Source organism: Rhinolophus ferrumequinum, chromosome 13 (assembly GCF_004115265.2).
Source record: "Rhinolophus ferrumequinum isolate MPI-CBG mRhiFer1 chromosome 13, mRhiFer1_v1.p, whole genome shotgun sequence".
NCBI lineage: Eukaryota > Metazoa > Chordata > Mammalia > Chiroptera > Rhinolophidae > Rhinolophus > Rhinolophus ferrumequinum.
In genome coordinates this window covers 8,810,430-8,835,942 of record NC_046296.1, presented here as the reverse complement: position 1 = coordinate 8,835,942, position 25,513 = coordinate 8,810,430, and the positions used below count along the sequence as shown (strand labels likewise).

The following is a 25,513-nucleotide window of genomic DNA, read 5'->3' as shown; positions in this document are numbered from 1 at the left end:
GGGAATATATGTTCCCTTGACCCAATGATTCTTCTAGAAATCTATCTCAAAGAAATAACTAAGAATGTAAGCAAATTGTTAATAGTTAGCAAAAATTAGAAATGACCTTATTGTTAACAATTGAGAATTTGCCAAGTAAATTCATGTGATGGAATTCCATTCAGCCATTAACATGCAACCACAAGCCTTTTAAAGACATAGATAGATATATATATATATGTCTATAAATATATATAGATTTATAGACATATATATATATATGTCTATAAATAATATATAGATTTATAGACATATATATATATATATAATAAAATATATATTTTTAAAAAGAGGGCACAGCCTACAGTGGACCTCGTGGGGATGAAACGGCAACCTTGGTGTTATTAGCACCACGCTCTAACCAACTGAGTTGACTGGCTACCCCTTAAGGTATATTTGAATGGCTATGTGAAATAACTGAGTTTTCTTTTTATTATAGAGTAAACTGTTTTGGTTAAGTTTTTGGACAGTATAAAAAATTTAATGATTATGCATACTGTGAATGCTCTTGATAATAAAGGGAGTTTCAGTTTAAGTTATAAATATAATAGTTTTTCTAATTTTTTGTATAAATATGCCTCTTCAAAGATAAAGGCTGTGCTGCATACACATCTCCTGCAAGGAATTATTTCTCTTTTCAAATTAACTCTGCCCACGTAGTACCTCTATTGTAATACACTGAATTATAATCTGTACTGTACATTCTATTTTCAAGTATTGAATTAGTGTGTTTTTACTAAAGCCAATTATATTTATAATATATTCAAACTAGAATATACTATTTTAATATATAGATTACTTATATCACTATATTCTTAAGGCAAGTACAAATTAATGAAGTACATTACAAATACATTTGTATTTGTGAAAGTACACCTTGGAATAGCAATAGACTAATACCTAGAAAGTTTTAATAATACAGAACATCTAATAATCTTGCATGTTCGAGGTCTGGTCTATGCTTAGTTACTGTATTATAAAACTCACAAACATGCCAAAAACTGTCAAGGAGAAAAGTAAAAAACAAAAATAAATTTGATCCCAATTCCATCACTCAGAGACAGTTAATTCACTGTTGACAATTAGAGGCCATCATTGTAGATGTTTCTATATGCAAATAAATATACATATAATAATGCCAATGAAAGAAAGTGTGTGTTTGTATGTGTAGGTGAGAAAGAAAAATCATTTCACAGGAATGGAAATACCCACAAATAGCATTACAAAAAATGGGATCACATTTTTCTTTTAAACACAAGCATGACATTTATCAGGAGGAAAAACTTGAAGGAATTTCTCGAACTTCAGAAAATATTTCTTGACACCAAGAACTACAGCTTCCTAAAAATAGGCCTTTAAATTAAGAAAAAGGATAACGTTACATTTTTGAGTCTCTTTGGTCTCGGCCACAGAAGCGCTATGACGAATGGAACTTCATCATCGGGAAAGCTTTGCAATAAGACGAATATGTTATGCCACCGCTGTGGCTCTAAAGCCTATCATCTTTAGAAGTCCACCTGTGGCACATGTGGCTACCTTGCCAAGCGGGAGAGAAAGGACAACTGGAGTGCTAAGACTAAAAGACGAAATACCACCTGGACTGGTGCAATGAGCCATCTAAAACTTGTATACCGCAGATTCAGGCATGGATTCTGTGAAGGAACAACACAGAAACCCAGAGGCAGCTGTTGCAGCATCCAGTTCCTCCTTAAGGATTTCAACAATTAGTTGCACAATAATTCTTTTGATTTTAAGAATAAAAAGAAAAGTTTTGAGTCGTTTTTAAAAACAACATGTTTCAACTTTAGACAATATCTAACTTCCAGCCAAGAAACATGAGGAAATTATACACTTACACTTCCTCTAACTTCCTCTCCCCTTGCCTCCTCCTTCTAATTTTGTTGGTTGTATCATTTCATATAAGAAAGGTTAACAAAATTTACATGTTATTATTTACCACAATTCCGACAGTTGTCTGGTTGGTTCTTTTTAAAAATGGATCTGGTGCTCATTATTGTTTTTATTTACTATGGCTTTGTTCCTATTTTGGAGCCATTCCTTTATTGGTGGAATTTTGTTATCAAGTAGTCTTTTCTTTTCCCCCCATATAGGTCTCATGGATTCTTACATGCTTCAAAGGGTCTGTGTCTTTATACTTAAAAGGGAAATTGGGTAAAAATTCTTTTGGGTCATTGTTTCCCTCAGATCTTTCTAGATATTGCTCTTTCATCTTTTGCCATTGAGTGTTGCTTTGGGGGAAGCCTAAGGCTAACTGACATTTATTCCTTGTATATGACGTGCTTCTTCTACTTGGACATACTTAAAATTCTTTCTTTATCTCTGAAATTCAGCAACTTTACCAATATCTACCTTAACCAATGTATTATTTAAGATATAAATTCAGACAGAAACTCCCCCCAAAAACAGTGACTTTAAAAGAGAGAAATGTGCTTGTTTCTCATTTATGATATAAGCTTGATAATCAGCATGCTCTAATGACATTGTGAGGGTTCAGGCTCTTTCTCCGTTTTGGTTGCTCTCCCATCCCTAGCATATTGTCCTTTTACACATAGACCAAGATGCCTTTTCTAGCCAACAGGAAGGGGAAAAGAGAAAAAGAAGCACATACCTTTCCTTCCCTTTAAGAATATACCCAGAAGTTGCACATACTAATCTTTGGGTCACATCCCATTGGACAGAACTTGGTCATATGACCCTACCTAACTGCAAAGAAACTGGGAAATATAGTCTTCATTCGGGGTGACCACATATCCAGCTAAAACTATTCTACTATTATGGAAGAAGGGAGAATGAATATGGAGAAAAACTAGCAATCCTTGCTATGATCAATCTGTATTGGTTTTTTTCCTAGGATACAATTTGTCCTTTCAATCTGTAGATTCAAGTATTTCTGGAAAGTATTTTTTCTATAATACCTGTGAATATTTTTTTCTGTTCAATTTATTGTGTACTCTACTTTAGCAATGCCAAGTATACATAATCTTTTGTGCTTCTGTATGTCTTTTTTATTATAATCTTTGTATCTGTATTTGTGTCCTTTGTACATGTCTTCCATTAAATTGTCTTTCCTCTAAATATTTTTTACAATGCTTTTTTTTTCTATTTCATTTTGTTTTGTGTTCTCAATTGCATTCATTTATAATATTTTTCAGTTGTATTTATTCCAATTTTTATGGCTTCTGACTGGGTATTTATCTCTGTAATATTGCTATTTTTCCTTCCTTTCTTTCTGAACTAGGTCAGCCTGCTTTGCATCACCTTCTGTGACCTTAGAATCTCTTTTTTGCATTCTTGGATCTTTTCTTTGAGCTCTTGTGTTAGGGAGACTATTTCAGCTGTCATTCTTTGAGATCATGGAGAATTATTTGCTGGGCTCTCTGTCTCCTGAAGTAATCCCTCTTCTGATATATGTTTTTCATCTGCTTTTTGCTTATTTGTCTCTCCTCTTTCAGGAGGTGAGAGTCACTTATGATCTAGGAGGCAGAGTGAGAGAAGAGGGCTGGAGAGCCCACCATTCAGGAGACAGACTAACTCTTTTCTCCTTTTTTTTGCCCCATGGTTAACATTTTGGTATTTATACTTCCAGACAGATACATACATAACTTTTCCTTACAAAATGAGATGACTATATATATATGTGTGTATATATATATTATTTTTCAATCTGTTTTCTTCATGTCATATCTCACAAAAATGTTTTTGTCATTAAACATATTTATCTCATATTATTTAAGTAGCTTCATTGCATTTCAATTGGCGTAATACATCATATTTTTAAACCCAATTTCTACTGGTGGACATTTCTATTGTTTTCAGTAATTTGCTATTGTAATCAAACTGATGCATAATTTAAAATCTCTTATTTGACTCTCCTGGACTTAAAGCTAAAGTTGTAGGGGATCTCATAGGTTCTCTCTCTCTCTCTCTCTCTCTCCCTCCTCCTCTCTCTCTCTCTCTCTCTCTCTCTCTCTTTCTCTCTCAGATATAATTCACATACCATGAAATCTACTGTTTTAAAGTATACAACTCAGTGGTTTAGTACATTCAGAACATTTTCATCACCCTCAAAAGAAATTCCATATCCATTAGCAGTCACCCCCTGTGCCCCTCTCCTCCTAGCTCCTGGCAACCACTAATCTATTTTCTGTCTCTATGATTTGCCTATTCTGGACATTTCACATGAATAGAATTATATAATAAGTGGTCCTTTGTGACTGGCTACTTTCACTTACCATAATGCTTTCAAGGTTTGCCCATATTGTAGCATGTATCATACTTCATTCCTTTTTTAAAACATTTTTTTTAATTGGGGAATATTGGGGAACAGTGTGTTTCTCCAGGGCCCATCAGCTCCAAGTCAAGTCGTTGTCCTTTAGTCTAGTTGTGGAGGGTGCAGCTCAGCTCCAAGTCCAGTCGCTATTTTCAATCTTAGTTGTGTGTGTGTGGGGTGGGGAGGCGCAGCCCACCATCCCATGCAGGAATTGAACTGGCAACTTTATTGTTAAGAGTGAATTGAACTGATGACCTTGTTGGTAAGAGCTCATGCTGTAACACACTGAGCCATCCGGCCGCCCCTCTGGCAGCTCAGCGGCAGCTCATTGTCTTCAATCTAGTTGTGGAGGACGCAGTTCACTGGCCCATGGGGGAATCAAAACCAGCAACCCTGTTGCTGAGAGCTCGCGCTCTAACCAACTGAGCCATCCGGCCGCCCCTACTTCATTCCTTTTTATGGCCAATGATATTTAACTATATGAATATGCCACATTTTGTTTATCCATTCATCAGTTTATGGACATTTGGGTTCCCCCCCCCCACCTTTTGACTATTGTGAAAAAGCTGCTATCAACATTTGTGTACAAGTTTTTGTATGGACATATGTTTTTAATTCTCTTGAGTATATATACCTAGTAGTAAATTTTCTGGGTCATATAATAGGGCAGAACTTTTTTTTTTCTTTAGGGCAGACTTCCTCTTAATCCTTGTGTTTCTATTCTGTAAGATATCATCAATTCCTTTACAATCTGTGTCTCCAAGTAAAGAACCTTTCAGATTTGGTTTCTACAGAAACTGAATCTATAGTTTACTGCTTAGGCTGGTGTTTACCTTGCTCTAAGGCTGGAGGAAAGGGCTTATGATCTAATATTCAGCTGTTCTCATCCTATGCCTCACCCCCACTTTATATAATATCTGGTGCTTTCATGGTGTCTGCGGATATTTTGAGCAATCTCTTCCTCTATTTTGCTAATTTAGTTGCCCTCTTGTTACTCCATCTTGTTCTTTTCTTTAAAAAATGCATTGAATCTCTCATCTACTGATATCTCCTGACTCCTTTGGGGGTTAAGCCCTTTTATACTCCTTCACTGTCATTTAGTAGTGTTTTGGGGAGGGATGGCTATAAATACCAGCTTGTTTAACTGGAAGTTTCACTAATTATTCATAAGTCTTTCCAATCATTGCTCATCCTTGAAAGAGACTAGTTATTTATTAAAATTAATTTAGAGAAAGATAAGGCAAGTGACCTAGACAGACCACAGTTTTAAGTTATGTTCTTCAAACACTCTATCACGAAATCAGTTTTCTCTTCTATCTGGGGCATATCCCCCAATTTTCAGGATACAGGAAGTCTGTGTGGCAACACTCCCTAAGACAAGCTTTTTTTAAAAAAAGATTTTTATTAAAATATAGCTAATATACCACATTATGTTAATTTAAGGTGTATACCATAGTTATTCAACATTTACATACCTAAAAATGTGATCACTATGATAAGCCCAGCAACCATCTGAAGCTGTATCATGCTATCACAATATTATTGACTATATTCCCCATGCTATACATTACATCTTCATGATTTATTTGTTTTATACCTGGAAATTGGAACCTCTTATTCCCCTTCACCTTTTCCCCATCTTTTAAATTTTTCAATTACAGCTAACATTCAGTATTATCTTATATTAATTTCAGGTATAGATCATAGTGGTTAGACATTTATATAATTTAAGAAATGAAATCCCTGACTAGTCTAGTACCCACCTGGCATCATACATAATTGTTACCATATTAATGACTATTGTCCCTTTGCTGTACTTTACATCCCCATGACTATTTTGTAACTACTAATTTGTATTTCTTAATCCATCCCCTTTTTCACTTACCCCCAACCTCCTTCCATCTGGCAACCACCCATATGTTCTCTGTATCTATGAGTTTTTTTCTGTTTTGTTTGTTTCTTTTGTTCTTTGGATTCCATATATAAGTGAAATCACATTGTATCTGTCTTTCTCTGTCTGACACTCCGCTCATCACAATACCCTCCAGGTCCATCCATGCCGCTGCAGATGGCAGAAACCCATTCCCTCCCATGACCAAGCAATATTCCATTGTATATATGTACCACCTCCTCTTTATCCATTCTTCCATAGACAGACACCCAGGCTGCATCCATGTACAGGCCATTGTAAACAATGCTGTGATGAACACATAGATACACATGTCTCCTCACAGTAACGTTTTGGGTTTCTTCAGATAAAGACACAGAAGTGGGATTATTGACTCCTTCTTTGTCTCTTGGTATAGCCTTTGTTTTTTTATTTAATTGTATATTTAGCTTTTTCTTTCTTTCTTTCTTTTTCTTTCTTTCTTCTTCTTTCTTTCTTCTTTCTTTCTTTCTTTCTTTCTTTCTTCTTTCTTTCTTTCTTTCTTAAAGATTTTATTGGGGAAGGAGAATAAGACTTTATTGGGGAACAGTATGCACTTCCAGGATTTTTTCCAAGTCAAGTTGTCCTTTCAATTGCAGTTGTTGCAAGGTGCAGCTCAGCTCCAGGTCCAGTTGCCATTGTTAGTTGCAGGGGGCAGAGCCCACCATCCCTTGCGGGACTCGAGGAGTCAAAACCGGCAACCTTGTGGTTGGGAGCCCACTGGCCCATGTGGGAATCGACTGGCAACCTTCAGTGTTAGGAGTACGGAGCAACCAACTTCCTGAGCCACTGGGCCCGCCCTATAGCCTTTGTTTTAAAGTCTATTTTATCTAATATAAGTATTACTACCCTAGCTTTTTTTGTTTGTTTCCATTTTCGTGAAATATCTTTTATCATCCCCTTACTTTCAGTCTGTGTGTGTCTTTTGATCTGAAGTGAGTCTCTTTAAGGCAGCATATGTAAGGGTCTTGTTTTCTTATCCATTCAGCCACCTTATCTTTTAAGTAGAGCATTTAATTCATTTAAATCTAAAGTAATTGTTGATAGATATGTAGTTATTGCCATTTTACTATTCATATTTTTCATCCTTTTTTTTTTTTTTTTTGTCTTAAAGAAGTCCCTCTAAGATTCCTTGTAATTCTGGTTTGGTGGTGATGAACTCCTTTAGGTTTTTCTTGTCTGGGAAGCTTCTTATCTGTCCTTTAATTCTAAATTATAGCTTTGTTGGGTAGATGTCGTGCAGGGGACCCTGCTCGCTGGACCAGTTGTCACGCGGGGCGGCCTGCGGGGTCTCTGGTCCCACTCCCCACACAAGAACGCAGGAGATGGCTAGGCCAAAAAGGAACACCCACGGAGCCATGGGTAGGGAAGTCATACCACTATACTCTTGCTGGCGGCTGGGTTGGAGAAACAGGAAACAGGAGCCACACAATTCTCAACCCTCACTGTGCCGCTTGCAGGCTCAGCCACCATCTGCTTGCTAGCCCCCATTTTCTGCTAGCGTAGCCACGGCAGTTATATTAGTGGCCAATGGCTCACTGGTTATAGCTGACGGCCAACTAGCCACAGCTGATGGCCATTTGATCACAGTCGATGGTCATTTACTACCTGAGCCAGCACCTTTCTATGTGAGGCCGAGAGCCTGGAAACTGCTTTTTGAGGCTCTGTCCCCACAGTAGAGTAATCTTGGTTGTAGGTCCTTGCTTTTCATCACTTTGAATCTTTCCTGCCAATCCCTTCTGGCCTGCAAAGTTTTTGTTGAGAAGTCAGCTGATAGTCTTGGGGGAGCTCCCTTGTAGGTAACTAACTGCTTTTCTCCTGCTGCTGTTAAGATTCTCTCTTTATCTTTAACCTTTGGCATTTTAATTATGATGTGTCTTGGTGTAGGCCTGTTTGGGTTCTTGTTTGGGACTCTGTGTTTCCTGAGCTTATATGTCTATTTCTTTCACCAAGTGAGGAAAGTTTTCGCCATTATTTTTTCAAATAGGTTTTCAATTCCTCTTTCTTCTCCTTCTGACACCCCTATGATGTGAATGTAGAGATGCTCAACATTGTTTATATGCTTCATGTGGTCCCGGAGGCCCCTTAAACTATGCTCATTTTGTTGGATTCTTTTGTTGTTTTCATTGGGTGTTTTCTGCTATCTTCTCATCTAAATCACTGGTTTGATCCTCTGCTTCACTTAATCAACTATTGTGTCTCTCTATTCTTCATTCAATTATTGTATTCTTTATTTCTGACTGGATCCTTTTTGTTTTCTTTCTCCATTTTTATGTTTCCTGTCTCTTTGTTGAAGTTCTCCCTGAGATCATTGAACATCCACATAACCAGTATTTTGAGCTCTGCATCTGGTAGGTTGCTTGTTTCCATTTTGTTGAGTTCCTTTTCTGGAGCTTTGTCTGTTCTTTTTCTTGGGACATGTTTCTTTGTCTCCCCATTTTAGCTGCCTCCCTGTGTTTGTTTCTATGTATTAGGTAAGGCTCTTATGACTCCCAGTTTTAGTAGAATGGCCTTATATTGTAGGTGTGCTGTGGGGTTCCGTGGCACAGTTTGCCTGGTCACCTGAGCTGGGTACTTCAAGTGTGCCCCTTGTGTGGGTTGTGTGTGCCCTCCTATTGTAGTTGAGCCTTAGTTGCTGTTGGTATATCAATAGGAGGGATTGATCCTTGGGCTGATTGGTTGTGAGGACTGGCCGTGGAGGAGCTGTTGTGCATAGGCTGACCCTACAGAGCAGGATTCACTTTAACAGGGCTCTAGTGCCTGCCCAGTGTGCCTTTCAAGTGTGTCATCCCTGCAGCTGTCTGGGTGGTGTTCCCGCTGGGTCTGAAGCTGGCCACCAGGTGTGCCAGTCCTGGAGCCTCCTGGGAGGGACATCATCACAAGCCAAGTACAGCCTGTGCCCTACCTAGGGTCACCTGGCATGAGTCACAAAGCAATCCACAGATGGTTGCTGCCTGTGCGGGGCTTGGAGCTGCCTTGAGAGGCCAAGCTGTGAATAAGGCCAGCTGTTGCTAATGCCAGGCTTAAGGCTGCTCAGCCAGAGGTACGGGACAACCTGAAGCCAGTTGCTGTTTGTTTGGGTTTTGTGAACCTTTGAGAAATTTTAGGAAAGTCCACAGTATGAGCCAAGACAAGCCATTTATACAGAAATCCCCTGGAAGCACCTTGGGTGGACCTGAAAGTTGAGTAGGGCAGGGTCTCAGGGAATCAGGGCCAATGAATGATGTTAGCCAGGTTGATGGACACTCAGATATGGTGGCTGCCTTCCATATCTGGGAGGAGAGAGGGCTCAACAAAGAAACAATGGCTTCTGCCAGCTCCTCCATTTGGGAGAAATCTGCCCCTCCAGCCCTTGCCCTGAAGCCAGATAATTCAGTTCCTCCTTGTGTGTCCCTGGCATCTTTGAAGCTGCTGCCCCAGTGCTGGAGCTCAGAGTGAGTCCATCAGAAAGTATATCTGTGCACGGTCCCTTTAAGAGGAGGGCTTGGGACTTTAGCTACTTTCTGTCTCACTCAGACACAACCTCTGCTGGTTTTCACAGCTAGAAACTATGGGGTCTTCTCTCCCCAGCACTGGAACCCTGGGGACCTGGTGTAGGGCTGGGATCCCTCACTCCTCAGGAGTGTGAAGGAACCTCCACAACCACGTTATTCCTACTGATTTTTAATGGTCACACGTGGGTGTGGGACCAGCCCATTCTGCATCTCTATCCCTCTTACCAGTCGAGGTGGCTTCTTCTGTATGTCCTTAATTGTAGGGCTTCGGTTCAGCTAGACATCAGGCAGTTCTCAATGATGGTTGTTCTGCAGTTTAGCTGTAATTTTGATGTGGTCGTGAGGAGATGTAAGCACAGAATTTACCTACTCCACCATCTTGACTGGATCTCCAAGACAAGCTTTGTTTTCATCTGTTTGGGATGCTATAAATAAAATACTATACACTGGGAGGCTTAAACAACAAACATTTATTACTCACAATTCTGGATGCTGGAAAGTCCAAGATCAAGGCACCAGAAGATTTTGTGTCTGGTGAGTGCCTGTTTCCTGGTTCATAGACCACTGTTTTCTCACTATGCTCATGGCAGAAAGGGTCAGAGAGCTCTCTGGGGTCACTTTTATAAGGGCACTAATCTCATTCATGAAGCCTCCACCCTTATGACCAAATCACCTCTCAGAGGTTCCATCTCCAAATATTATCACATTGGGGATTAGATTTCAAAGTATGAATTTTGGAGAACACATTCAATGTATTGCAGGCTTTCTGATACTGTTCCCTCATTTCCCCTTCGTCGTCCCTCCTTACCCCCAGCAGCTTCCCTTAGCTAGGAGGCTGGGACATAGACAATTAACATGGTACCTATACATGGCTTACTCATTACTTCCACCTCACCACTCCCTACATCAACTAGGATGAAGCTACTTCTGGAGTCATTCCCGCTGCTCACCTTATGGTTCCAGACAAAGGACCATTAAGACGGGCCTTCCAGAACAGTGCCCTTACTTGGCAGTATACAGCTTCCTCCAGCTCATTAGAGCTGGAGACAGGTACAAGAATGTCCAGCACTATTTGTAATAACAAAAAACTGGAAACATAAAAATGACTTCTATGAGGGGGATGGGTAAACACAGTGTCACATAGTCATAGTACAATGGAATACAATTCATGAATAAAAATAAGTGAACTCTAGCTGCACACAACAGCACAGATGGGTCTTAAAAACATACAGTTGAGTGAAAGAAAGTAAGTCATAGAAAAATATACACTTTGTGATTTCATAAAATGCAAAAACTCCCCCATATCAAAATATATTATACAGGAAAATATACCTAAAGAGGAAAACTCTAAAGAAATAGAGGGTAATGATTAATTAAAAATTCAGGTTAAGGCTGGCTCAGTGGCTCAGGCAGTTAGAACTCCATGCTCCTAACTCCGAAGGCTGCCGGTTCAATTCCCACATGGGCCAGTGGGCTCTCAACCACAAGGTTGCCAGTTCGATTCCTCAACTCCCGCAAGGGATGGTGGGCTCCACCCCCTGCAACTAAGATTGAACACGGCACCTTGAGCTGAGCTGCCACTCCTGGATGGCTCAGTTGGTTGGAGTGGATCCCCTCGACCACAAGGTTGCCGGTTTGACTCCCACAAGGGATGGTGGGCTGCACCCCCTGCAACTAGAAATGGCAACGGGACCTGGAGCTGAGCTGCACCCTCCACAACTAAGACTGAAAGGACAACAACTTGACTTGGAAAAAAGTCCTGGAAGTACACACTGTTCCCCAATAAAGTCCTGTTCCCCTTCCCCAATAAAATCTTTAAAAAAAAAAAATTCAGGGTAGTAGATACTTCCTAGAAGGAGAGAGAAAGTTGTGACTGGAGAAATCCACACAGAATCTTCTAAGGCACAAATTAAATTAGATTTAAAAAACCTGGTTAGTAAGTACATGTGTTCATTTTATTGTTATTAGTTAAAGTGTACATAAATATGTACTCTTTTGTTAACATGATATTTCATAATAAAAATTGAGTGATTGCTGTATGTTTTCTCATCTTTTAAAAATTGAGTTATTTCTTTTCCATTGTTTGGAGGGTTTTAAGGATGAAGAGAGGAATAAAAATGCCTTTCTCCCCCATCTTTATTAATGACTCTCCCAGGGATTTGAACAATTTGAATGCATAGCACATGAAGGCATGGAGCATATAACACTGATTTCCATATAACACTAAAGAAAGAGAGTCCATGGAAAACTAACATCAAGTTTTGTGACTTCTAAGATTCTTTATTTTTGAAACCCTTGAAAGAAAAATAGCTGTCAGTCAGAAAATGGTTTGTGTGCTTCTTTGGAGAGATGCAGTGAGGCAAGGTTGATGCAACAGTGACAGAGAAAGAAAGCTAAGGGGACTCACCTCCACCTGGGCCTTGATTCCTCCCCCAGGAAAGGGGGAGAGAGAGAGACAGTGAAACAGGAGCCTAGGAGAGAGGTGGTCTAGGTGAGAACTGACGGGCCCAAGATGAGACCTGCTTGTTCCAGTGCCCAAGTGAACACATGCCCACCTCAAATGGCTTGACACCTGCAGGAAGGGTTGATATTGAGGAAAAGTGTGAAGAAATAAAATGGAGTCTCTATGGGTAAGCTGCTAAATTATTAAAATCAAGTCGCCTGAAGGAAATGATTTTGTTCTTGCTTTAGCTTAGCAACTTAAACTTTTGGACTTTTCAGGTGTGCATTAGTGCCTGGATGTACCTAAATTCCATACATAAACCTCTGAAGGACTTAAGAGAAAATGTTCATGTGCTGCAGACATATATGTCTTAGATAGCCTCTTGACATGCTTAAGAAAGAATGTTTTGTTATCCAGACTACCTGGCATCCATTATCCAGACTACGGGACACCCATTCTGAGAGAATCTGCAGGCAAGAATGAAGGGCGGGCTTTTCTCAAATACACGCTTTTTACTATAAAAACTCTAACCTTTCTTCTGTGAAACACTCTGGGTGTTACCTGGTAGTGCTTTTGATTTGCAAATCCAAAAACCCTTGAATAAATCTTTGTCATTTATTTCTAGCCAAAGCCTCCTGTTTTGAGCTCTTTTGACGTATGTTTCCCCACTCAGGAGCGCTGGATCTATTCATGACAGAACAAGTATGGAGATGAGTGCAGAGGGCTCTAAGCCATGGCCCGGGGGAGTCTGTGTTAGAGCAGGGAGGATAGACAGGGGTGGGGTGACGCAGATGCCAAGAGAGGTCAGCAGAATCTTGCACTTCCTGGGAGGGAACTTGGACTTTATCCTGAGCAGTGAGGAGCTGTTAAAGGTTTAAGCCAGGAAAAGGCAGGACAAGGTTTTATTGAGAAATGTGTAATGAAAAAACATTAGTAAGACTTCATTAATTCATTTAAAGGAATCTATACTGTATTAATCACATCAGCATCTACGTAGGTTATAGTAATATCCATAAGTGGGCAAAATATGTTTTCATTCTATGGACAATACTTGGTGCACATCAGGATTCAGAGACCCTTCACAAAACTCTGTGCCCACCCCTTCCACTCCCCTGGGGCTCAGGTCGCAGAGGTTAGGCATGGAGGGTCTAGTTAATGTTAATACTACACTGTTCTTCCTCACAGCAATTAGCAACAAGTTCAGCTTCTTTCCGTAGGTTGGGAAGATCTCTTCCCCAACATCAGGAGGAATGCTTGTCTTCCCATTTGCTATAAGGGACACACATCTAAGTCACATGAGGGCTGTTACTTCTAACCAGTTAAATACAGTTGACCCTTGAGCACTGTGGAGGTTAGGGTGCTGACCCTCCCACTCAGTTGAAAACCCACGTACAAATTTTGACTCCCCCAAAATTTAACTCCAAATAGCTTACTGTTAACCAGAAGTCTTACCGATAATATAAAGTTTTAACACATATTTTCAATGTTATATGTATTATATACTGTATTTTTACAAGAAAGTAAGCTAGAGAAAATAAAATGTTATTAAGAAAATCATAAGGAAGAGCAAATACATTTACAGTACTGTACATATTTATTGAAAAACATCCACATATTAAGTGGGTCCTCCCAGTTCAAACCTATGTTGTTCAAGGATCGACTGTATATTGATCCTTGAAAAAATTGACAGGACTAATACCCAACACATATTTATACAAATTAGGACTGTTAGCAAAACTAATGAATCAGATTACGACACCAGTTTCCCACCCTCCCTTTTTCCCCGCCTCCCCTGCCCCACTCTGGTTCAAGCCATTGTTTCTCAGTCTCGTTGTAGGACACAGATCCCTGGCCCATGCTGGTATTATGAGCCTTGCACTCCCCCTGGCTGAGGCAGTCATCCAGCTGCTCACGGCAGCTCTGGCTGGCTGCCGGCCACTCACGCTGGCCACCGGCCACTCATGGCAGCGCACAGCAGCCTGTGGCAGCACACAACAGCCCATGGCCACTCTGGCTGGGTGCCGGCCACTCACGCTGGCCACCGGCCGCTCCTGGCAGCACATTGTAGCCCACAGCAGCCCACGGCAGCCCAGCTCCAGGGAGAGCCGTTGTTCACAATCTTAGCTACAGAGGGTGCAGCTCACTGGCCCATGTGGGAATCCAATCGGCGACCTTGGCATTAAGAGCACGGTGCTCCAGCTGCCTGAGCCACTGGGCTGGCCCATGACACCAGTTTTTAATTTCCCTGACTGACTTTTAATCCTCTCAACATCGACCAAGGTAGATGCTATTCTTGCAATTGGAATTAACTATTGAATTATGCTATCTTTTGTTTAGCATCCACATCTTGTGATAAGTTCAATGAGAGCAAGGAGCATGTCTTTCTTGTTCACCTTCATGTCTGTGGTGCCTAGAGCAGTGTCTAACATGTGGTAAACATTCCAAATGTATTTGTTGAATGAATGTTGAGTGCCTCTTTTACAAGTGAGGACACCAAGGCTTAGAGATGCTAAAGGCTTAGATAGCTTACTAACTATTAGGTCACCAGCTAATCCAAACTTGCATCTGTTAGACTTCATCTTCTTAGTGGCTCCCAAATAGTCTAAGGTTTTATAAGGATCACATAGCTTGGTCAAGTTCCTAGCTATTAAACAGAAGGCTCTTGAAAGATTAACACCTTTAGAAACAAAATTAACCATTTTGAGAACATAAAACAGAATTCAGAGGTGAGCAGTAGTAGAATGATTGTGTTTAAACTTGCCATGTTTCACAAAGATATTACACTGAGAAATTCACACTTGGCATTTGAGAACAAAAGCTGGCACAGATCTTGGAGGAATTTATCCAACTATATCTTCCTAATCTTATTATCAATAAAGAGGGTGTCATCATTAAAATAGAGGTTATTATGGTTTTATAGCTCTTTCTCCTCTACCACAATCTGGAGCAGGGGAGGCCTCCCGTTCTCTCGGACCACCTGGCATTCATCATTCTTACCTTACTTGCTTGAAATAGTTGGCCCAGGAAGCCTGGGTCATGATTCCAACCCCTACCCTACTCTCAGCCTGGCCTGGGCACAAATTCCCTTGTAAATACTCAATACTCTAGGGCCTCTGGGAGAAGCACAGAAAAACAAGATTACCGTTTCTCATAGGCAAGATATTGTGTAAGCAACCTATGGTGAGAGAGGGAAGTTAAGTCTCTGAGAAAGGGCTCCATTGGGAATAAATAACAAGTCTTGGGGTATTCCCATTCCATCCTATTTCTAGGCAGGAGTCTAGCCAAGCTGCAGGACAGGCGAGAGCAATGACGTGTGGGTGCGCAGGTATTACACCAATAAAGAGAAGAGCCCAGACCTTGTCTTCTCTTCAGGTTCCATTACCCAGAGTGTCAACAGATGGGGAAATGCAAAACACCAGCCTATGATTTCACGTTTTCCTCACTATAGCAGGGATAGAGATCAGGGTGCAAAAGTCTCTCTCAGAAATGTGAATTCCCTGTAATCTTAGAAACTAACATTGGCATGGATTTTGATGGTCTCTGAGCCATTTCTGAGGTGCAACGTGTTTTCACATGCATCTTCCCACTGAGGTAGATAGACCAATGTTATTATTCCCAAATTAGAGACAAAGAGATTACATTACTCTTCTAAGCCGAGCTAGTCCCCCCCAAACCAGCCTTCTGGTGAACTGTTGCTCAGTGGTGCTGTTTGGCTTTTGTCCCTCTTCAAGTCAATCATCTTACTACTGTTATACCACTAGTTCCCAACTTTTGCTTTATCATCACTTAGAGAATCTAATGAACACTTTGGATTCTATTCCTTCAAAGAGCCACATCTGTTCACACACACACACACACACACACACACACACACACACAAATTGTATATTAGCAATCAGGACTCTCAGAGATCCCCTGAGGACCATGGACATAGAGCTGAGAATCCTTCTTTTAGAAGTAATTGTGTGAGATCAAAGGGGCATAGTAACCAACTGCAATGTATGAACCGTATTTTCTAGTTCAGAAACCCAGCTGCAGGACACATTTTAGGCACTGCCATAGAAATTTGATTTTGGAATACATATACATGTGTGTGTGTGTGTGTGTGTGTCTGTGTGTGTGATTTTTTTGGATGCTCTATATCATCAATTTTTATTTATTTATTTTTCAATTTATTTTTTAAAGATTTTTATTAAAATACAGCTAACACATAATATTATATTAGTTTCAGGGGTCCACCATAGCTATTCAACATTTATGTACCCAAAGAAGTGATCACCAGCAAGCGTCTGACACTGTACAGACTATCACAACATACTGACTATATTCCCCAGGCCATCTGTTACATCCCCATGACTTACGTATTTGTTTTATACCTGGAAATTTGAACCTCTTGTTCCCCTTCACCTTTTTCCCCCTTTTAAAATTTTTCACTTACAGTTGACATTCGATATTTATTTCAGGTGTAGAGCATAATGATTAGACATGTGTTTAATTTAAGAAATGATCTCCCTGACTAGTCTAGTATTCACCTGGCACTGTGCATAGTTATTACCATATTAATGACTATATGCTCTGTGCTTTACTCTACATATTCATGACTATTTTGTAACTATCAGTTTGAACTTCCTAATGCCTTCACCTTCTGTTAAGAGCACCGTGCTCTAACCAACTGAGCCAACTGGCTGCCTCCTATTCAGTTTTTAAAAGGAAGGAAATTCTGACACGTGCTATACCATGGATGAACCTTGAAGACCTTTTGCTAAGTGAAATAAATCAGTCACAAAAGGACAAATATTATATGATTCTACATATATGAGTTACCTAGAGTAGTTACATTCATAGGGACAGAAACTAGAATAGTGGTTGCTGGACAGGAACTGAAGAGAAGGGAGAATGGGGAGTTAGTGTTTAATGTGTACAGAGTTTCTGTTTGAGAAGATGAGAAAACGTTCTAAAGATGGATGGTGCTGATGATTGCACAACAATGTGAAAGTACTAATGCAAGTGAATTGTACACTTGAAAACATTTAAAATGGTAAAATTTATTTTATGTATATTGCACCACAATAAAAAAACCCAAACATTTATCATCTCACAGTCATGTCCCAATATACTACTTTTTAGAATCAAATCACTAGGCCCACTCAAAAAGAGGGATTAACATGTTTTAAAGCCTGAGAACCAGAAGGTGGGGATGTTTGGGAGCCATCTCAGAAGTTGCCTACCATAGTTTTCCCTCTGGATCCACCGATTCACGTGCCTTGTCACGTGTGAAATATATTCATTCCCTCACAAAGTCCTCAAAAGTTGCATCCATTGCAGCATTAGCTCAACATCCAGAATTTCATTATTTAAATCAGGATCAGCTGTGGAACAGGCCCCTAGTATAGTTCCTTGACGGTACTTCCTCTCAATCTGTGGACGTGTGAAAGGAAACATGTTATCCACCTACCCCTGAAAACGCACACTAGTGGAACAGGCATAGGATAAATGCTGCAGACATTCCTCTTCAAAAATGGGGGTGGTACGAATGATAAAGGAGTCCCACAAAAGTTCATCGAATTCCAAAATCCAGCCAGGCAAATTGTTGGAAGTACTTAAATAGGTTTCAAGGACTAGGAATAATTATCTGGGGTTCTAGGTTCTGCCCTCTAGACTTTTCTTTTTCGTGTGCTTGTAGCTGAGTAGTTTTCTTAGCCTTTTCCCTGCCAGTAGAATTTTGGAGGTCCAATAGCCTTTTTTTAGTTTATACTGTCTCTGTCCCTTTTGGTTCAAATTGGCACTGTTTTTGGTGATACCATTCTCACAAAAGCTTAGTGGGTCTACTGTGATTCTCATTGGGATCCACTCCATTAGACAAAAGCTACACCCACAAATCTCTGTGAGATGGGCCCTTCTCCTTGGCCTCCTGCTGAGACAGCAAAGGAACAATGCCCTAAGGTTTTTTAGAGGCCCTGTTATTTGATAGATTCTGTAAAGTACACATCCTTTTAAAGTGCCCTTTGTGTGCCTGAATGGCACTCGTAGGTACTTCTCTTGGTATTTTTGAGGTCTTAACAAACAATGACAGTCACACCACTTGCTCTGTCTCTAGATCACTGTTGGAACAGCACATTGGATTTAAACTTTTCTCAGAAGCCATTTCTTAATTTTAGTGTTTTTTGTCTCTGGAGAGGCTGAAAATTTGTAAAACCATCAAATCCTAGCTCCTTTTTGTTTAACAGTCCTCTCAATTTCTCTCTCTCCTCTTGCATTTTACTATGAGAAGAGGCATCACCTAAACACTGCTTGGGCATCTCCATAGCTGGAAGCTGCCTACCACTGTCCCTTCCTCTTCAGTCCCACTGTCACTACTCTCTCTAGGTGAGTGTTTCTGGGGGTCAGGTTTTGGGTAATGATGCCCTCATCACCTGTCATGTAGCCTCTGGAAAACTCCACTGCATACTCAGGATAGCATGAGAATAAAAACAGGCAAGTAATAGCTTAGTGTTGTTAGGAAACAGTTTTGACCTCATAGACCCCCTGGAAGGTTTTTCAGGACCCCCTGGGCGTCTCTGAACCACACTGGGAACTGCTGTCTAAATCATTTTCCTCAGAGCAGCAGCTCCCCACCCCTGCGGGTCAAGCCTGAGTCCCTTGCCCTTCCAGATCTGCTTCTTCCTCAGCTTTCCACTCACTCCCTAGGCCTCCAACCCTGTGGGTGGGTTATCCCCATGCTGCCTTGAGGTCATAATTGTTCTCCCTCCTCGTAATTGCCATGTCCTCCTTTGTACCAACCGCATGGCATGTGGTTGCGTCATTCTTACCATCAGCCTTTCATCTTCTCCTTGACCAGATGAGCCTGGGGTCACGGGGCACTCGGATTCTCTGTGCCTTGCTAGTTTTGTTTACATTTTTTTCATTGGAATAAAAAGTTCGCATGTGCTTCTTGAAGAAAAAAGAATACAGAAATGCATAAGGTAAAAGTAAGTCTCTTCACTCCCACTCTCCAGGAGGTAACTACTGTGTACCAGCTTGTCAGGTGCTCTTTCAACACACACACACACACACACACACACACACACACACACACAATCACACACACACACCCCATGTGTAACTTTCTTTTTACGTTTCTGTTTTTTACGAAGAAGAGGCCATATTATACATGTGTCCTGGAACTTGCTTTTTTTCTTTCACCATCGTAGATATCCTTTGGATAGACCTACATATTCTTTTTCAATTTTTTCAACAAAACCAAGTTTTATCTATTTGAATGGTTTCATTAAATAAGTCCACAAGGTAACAATCTTCAGGATTGCACATTTGGACAAAAAGTCCAGTGTTCTGAGTCAGGGCAGAATGTCCAATCAGCAATTGGACCAGAAACAGCTAATTATTTGAACTTATTTTCACTTTTTACTGTATGGATTTAAATAATATAAAGAAAACTCTAATTCAGAAAAGATAAATGTGGAAAAAGACACTCAAAACTAGAAACAAAATAATTTAAAACAGTTTAGAGACCCATACGAGGAAAATAGGAAAGACATTCTGTGCTAAAGTTTTATGTAATGTGAAAAGCCTCACGCTTATTAAACTAACAAAGAACTGAGTGTGTGTTTGGCTGTTCGGCTCTGGTGATGTCTCTCCCCACACTGCTTTAGATGCCCACTTTTCAGTTATTCGGACCTTCTCTGTTCTATCCTCCTTGCCCTCTCCCAAGCATTCACAAGCAAATAAGTAGGCCAAGTGGATAAATTTCCTTAAAAAGTGTACAGAATTCCTTTCCTCTTCATCTCCACTTTCCAACAACCTTTGGCTTGAGCTCATCTCATTTTTGCAGCTTAAGGACTCCACGAAAACCACCCATGAGGGAGCAGGCAGGACCTCCTCACCTTGGCTCCTTGTGACTCCGAGCTGAGTGAAGGGCTAGAAATGTACAATTTCTCCATTCAAGGAATAAGACAAGCACCCAAGAAACTGAGTCCCAGCTTCCTCTCCATTTACAGCGCACTGTGGAGATCGCAAACAAAGCCAGTTAGGCAAGAAGTTGTTTAGAGCTTTGAGTTCTTTTCCAGACCCAAATTTTAAATCATTATGTAAATTGTATACCTATCAGCTTTATCCTTTTATGGTTTTTGTATTTTCAGTCTTGCTTGGAAAGGGCTTTCCTAATCCCAAGATTTGGGGGAGGGGGGTGGGAGGGGAGTTCTGTATTATTTCTAGTACTTTCATATGGTTTAGCTCCCCAATCCATCTGGAATTTATTTTGGGATCTTTTTCCTAATTGACAGGTCAGTTAATCACTCTAGTAGCATTTCCTATTATTTGAAATACCTCCTTTAACAAGTAAAACATTCTTTCATTCCTACAGCTGTTTCTGGATTTTATTCTGTTCCATTGATTCTGTGTCTGCACCACATTGTTTTTATTACTATAGATTCAAGGTCTGTTTTGATAATCTAAAATGACAGTCTCATCATTTTTCTTTATTTTCCCAATTGTTCTTGGTTCTTTTTTGTACTTCACTAGTTTTATAACCTAGAGTAAATCTGAGTCTGTTTCTCATCTGAAAAGATTAAGACTGGAGGCTCTCCAATCATCTTCTCTGAATATCAATGAGGTCACCCAGGAAAACAAAAAAATCTCCTAGGTCTTTCAAGCAGAGGGGATTGAATACAGGGAATTGGTGACATGAGATGGAAGGACTAAGAAGCCTAATGCAAGTACAGGAAGCTATTCTACTGGCGGTACAACAGGAGGAGGAGGGAATGCTGTTAAAGCCCAGAGTGGGAGTCAGAGTGGGAGTCATGTAGTGTCGTCTAGAGCCCCACGGGGACTGCCTTATGGGAGCTGGGACCATGGAGTGAGGGCCTGTGGAGCAGATATCAGAGCCATGTAGGAGACAAAGCTGTTGTCAGAGACACCACAGGAGGGAGGGTGGAGAGAGAGAGAGAGATTGGGGGGGGGAAAGAGATGTGGGAGAGAGAGAGACGAGGAGAAATACTCTGGCTTCTCTCCTCCTCTCTCTAAACTTTCACTAGAGCTTCCCATTGGCTGAATCAACCTGGAAGTCAGAGAGCAAGGGAGCCTGGGAAATGCAGTTCTCTATGATATAGCACAGAGGTTAGGAAAGGCAGGAAATCAATCTGAGCAAAAACAGGCAGCTGGCCACAACTACATACCAGTTAACCTTGGGAAAATTACTTAACCTCAGTTTGCCTCAGTTTCCTTCTCCAAAAAGTAGGGATAAATAATAATAGTACTTACCTCACAAGGCTGTTGTGAGGATTAAACGTGTTAATAAACGTTAAACACTTTGTAAGCATTTAATAAATATTATTTATTATTATTATTCTATAAAATGAAGATAACCATACCTGTCTTGCAGTTATGGTCAACAATAAAGTGAGGTAATGACTGTAAAATGTTTGCATGGTTTTGTGTACACAGTACTGTGTACTCCATAAATGTTACTTCCCTTTGTACCCGGATACCTCACCCTTAGTACATACTCAATAATGTCTACAGCTGACAATAATGATGGCCTTGACCTGGGGAGAAAGTGGCCTTCTAAGAGAGTTGGGAGGAACATTCTTGCTATGCTGGAGAGCTAGGGGGACTCTGCAGAGCTGGGACTTCAGGGGTCTGTGCAGTGCACAGCCCTATGTCAACCAATACACCCACACATGGAGATGCATTTGGAATGACATTTTGCATCCTTTTCAGGGGTTTCTTCTCCTGCTCCCATTGGTGCCCCTTCTTGGATTTTAGTCTGTTCTGCTTGGCTCGTGCTGCTAACTGTGCATTTCTGTGTTTACATACATGGTGTGAACATTCATGAGTGCGCCTGTGTGTTGAGTTTTTTACCATTTACGGACATTGCCCCATCTGATCCTCCCAACAAGCCCCTCTAAAGCAGACTGGGCAAGCTTCACTCTCCCTTTTGCACAACAATGGAAGCCAAGACTTCAAGAGGGCAAGTGGCAGACCCAAAGGCCCACAGGGACGTGGGACGAGGCCATCTCACTCTAGTTCAGGATTCTTCCTACTAACATCACAGGCTGCCTCCCACAAGCACGTTTGAATTAACGTGCGTGCACACACACGTACATCCCCCCCACCACATGCACACATAAAATAGATTCAATATCTCTGAAAGGAAGTCCTGTGCCTTATCAATCTTAGTATTCTCTGCAACAGATAAAGTGCCTGGCAGCTAGAAAACAATAAGTGATTGTGGAATTGAGTTGACTTTGACTCCTGAACTGCACTTCCTTGGCGGAGGGAGAGGGAGCACATAGCTGAAGATCACTGACAAGAGTTCAGAGCCAGATTTCCACTCTAACTTGACCGAACTTGGACAGTGGTCTGGCCCTGGATTCTGGCACTACCCAGACCCTTCTCAGGCCACCCACAAAGCAGAGGAGACTGGTCACCAGGAGAGGTTGAGATGCCCACGGAAGTGGATCTGCCCACCTGGCTCTGCCCCAAGGCATGTAACAGTTTCTTACGAGGTCTGGGAGCCCTGGCAGGCAGAAGCTTGCTCTAAAACTACAGTGCTAGTCAACCAACTGCCTCAGTTGCTCACCCAGGGCCTGGCATCCACACTGATCCCTGGCAAACCAGTCAGAGCAGAGACCTCATTCATGTGGATCATTCCTGTAGACATAGAGCACTGGCAGGAAGCATGGGACACTGGAAACTACAAGTCTGAGTTAATCAGACGGATCTCCATTAGGGATCTCCATTAGGACATCACTGTTTGTCAGGTACTTCTTTTTTTCCTTTTTTCTTTTTTTTAAATTATTGGGGAAGGGGAACAGGACTTTATTGGGGAATAGTGTGTACTTCCAGGACTTTTTCCAAATCAAGTTGTTGTCCTTTCAGTCTTAGTTGTGGAGGGCGCAGTTCAGCTCCAAGTCCAGCTGTCGTTGCTAGTTGCAGGGGGCGCAGCCCACCACCCCTTGTGGGAATCGAACCGGCAACCTTGTGGTTGAGAGCCCACTGGCTCTCATGTGGGAATCAAACCAGCAGGCTTCGGCTTTAGGAGCATGGAGCTCCAACTGCCTGAGCCACTGGGCCAGCCCCTGTCAGGTACTTCTACATAAATATATCTGGTTCTGTTCTTCACTCAGCCCCGGCAGGGGTGCTGCTGAACTCTGACCTTGCTCTTTGCACTTGCTTTGGCTATGAACTTGCTCTCCTTCAATATTTTACAGATTCTGTATACTCAACTGATTTGGAGGCCACTACTTCGTTTCCCCAAAAATAAGACCTGACAGGAAAATAAGCCCTAGCATGATTTTCTAGGATGCTCGTAATATAAAATAAGGCCTGCCGTATTTCCCCCAAAATAAGACTGGGTCTTATATTCATTTTTGCTCCAAAAGACGCTTTAAGGCTTATTTTATATTACGAGCATCCTGAAAAATCATGCCACTGCTTATTTTCCAGTTAGGTCTTATTTTCGGGGAAACACAGTATGTCCTGTCAGCCTGACAGACGGGGTGCGGGGGTAGGCCTAGCACAGGTGCCCCAGGCAGCTGCCCGCACCACTGCTATGTACTTTGGAGAGCCCTGTTGGCTGCCACATTCTCCCCTCTGCCCATAGAAGTCCCAGTGCCCTTGAGAGTCAACAGGAAAAGACAGGGTCATGAATTAGACTATAGGTGGTCAGTGGGAAAGATCACAGCCAAAGGCTTCACAATAGACCCTGAGACCCCTCAGCTGGCCCCATTGTCCCTCAGGCCCCATATCCTCTTACTGTCCTCTCACATCACTCCTCTCTGCTTCTGGAATGTGCCAGGCCCACTCTTGGGCCCTTTGTACATGCTGGGGCCTTGCACCACTCGGCACCCAGAAGCCCCAGGGTCCCCAGGCTCCCTCTCTCTTCCTGGTCAGTGCTTTGTTTTAATGTCGTCGTGTTCTCACCGAGGCCTTCCTTGACCACCCTCTGTACAACTGCGAGCCCCCAATCCCTCTCCCACTGCTTTTTCCTTGGTACCTCTCACCATCCACCTTACTTATCTCACTGATTGTCTCCCCACCTCAGCAGTTTTGTCTACTTGCTCACTGCTGTATCTCCAGCACTGAAGCAGTGCCTGACCCATAGGACACACTCAGCAATATTTGTTAAATTCTTGCATGAATGAGGCTGGACTCTGAGCTGACACCAAGAAGCCATGTGGTTTGAATGAGCCCTGTTCCCCTCAGGCCTGACTCAGTTCATCTGACTAATGGCAAGGCCACATGTATAAGCTGCCTTCTAGCAGTAATAATTGATAAGTCCTGGCAATATCCTCTTACCACCCCAGGGAGGCTCAAACACAAAGCAAAGAGGGAGGAGAGGCAGAAAGCAGCTGCCAGACGCCTCACTGGGATCTCGTCATCCTTCCCAATCCTTAAAGACCTCAGCAAGCTCAGGATTATTAGTTCTTGAGACTCACATGGCCCTAAATGACCATGAGGTACACTTGAAAAAATAACTCCATCATAGGGAGGTGACACTGAGGCCTGGAGAAAAAACCAGAGATTTGCCGAATTTTGTACAGAAATTTTGCAAAATTAGACTTGATCCAGCTCTCCTTCAACAGATATGTGTACGGACTCCTCTGTACCAGGCACTGTTGAAGGCAGGAAGCGAGCAGCGAACCAGCAGTGAGGGGCCAGGTCCGGACCTGACCTGTGTGTTTACTGTGACTCCTGGTATGCCACCCCTTCCCAAGGACTGGGGCCTGCTTCCCTTTGACCTCCTGCTCTCCGGTATCTTAAACCCCCTGACCTACTGGCCGCACGTAGATGGATAGATTCCCTTCATACCAAAAACGAAACAGCCACAACACCCTGCCCCCACCTGCCAGACCAATGACACTCTGCACTGATTTTGCCATAATTTCCCTCCAGTATCCCACTCACATCAACTTTGGACTTCTACCCAGCTCTCAGGAAACTCCAAATCCTTTCCTTTCTCACCACCTTCCTGTCTTTGGCACTACCATTCCTCAACAAAGGTACCTTCTGTATACATGGGACTAATTGCCTCAGGGGCCCCCAAACTAATTGTATGCCCTCTGTGTTCAGCACCTTCATCCTATTTTCCCTACCTGAACGTCCTCCCTTCCTTCCTTCCTTCCCTCTGCCTCTTCAAAGCTGTTCATCACAGCTAAATCAGCTGTCTCATCTTCAAAGGGAGGCAGCATTCCTCAGTTTCCCAACCCATGATAAACTCTCCATGACCTAGACTGCCTACTTATCATGGGTATGTTATTCGTGCCACACATCTGTCCTTATAATTATTGGTTGTCAGAGGCTGCAAGTATCTGTCCATGAGA

At 41.7% G+C, this 25,513-nt stretch overlaps 1 pseudogene; it reads left to right on the top strand.

Annotated features, from left to right (window-relative positions):
• The first annotated feature begins 1,458 nt into the window (after positions 1 to 1,458).
• On the top strand, positions 1,459 to 4,196 carry LOC117033331 (60S ribosomal protein L37-like; annotated as a pseudogene).
• Positions 4,197 to 25,513: the final 21,317 nt, after the last annotated feature.